Below are 426 nucleotides of genomic sequence, written 5' to 3' on the forward strand. Positions count from 1 at the left end.
GTTACTGCAATTTATATTTCTTGCACTTTAAGTTTCAGTCATTTAATTTCTTGTTCTTTAAGATTCAGTCTATTTACTTTCATGTTCTTTAATTTACTGCAATTTCCCCTCTCCCTTTACATTTCAAGCAATTTATCTTTTGTTAAATACAACCCACTCAACCAAAACTTGATTCGCTTGACTAAATCAACCACTAAACTAAAATTGCTCAATCCTTCAATCCCTGTGGGATCGACCTCACTCATGTGAGTTATTATTACTTGATGCGACCCGGTACACTTGCCGGTGAGTTTTATGTTGGATCGTTTTCCACACATCAGTTGTCAGGCACACGTTCATGGATTGAGGAAGGTGATGAGTGTCACGGATCATCACCTTCTTCATAATTAAGCGCGAATGAACATCTTAGATAGGAACACACACGTT

This window comes from Arachis duranensis, chromosome 6 (assembly GCF_000817695.3).
Source record: "Arachis duranensis cultivar V14167 chromosome 6, aradu.V14167.gnm2.J7QH, whole genome shotgun sequence".
In the NCBI taxonomy this organism is placed as follows: domain Eukaryota; kingdom Viridiplantae; phylum Streptophyta; class Magnoliopsida; order Fabales; family Fabaceae; genus Arachis; species Arachis duranensis.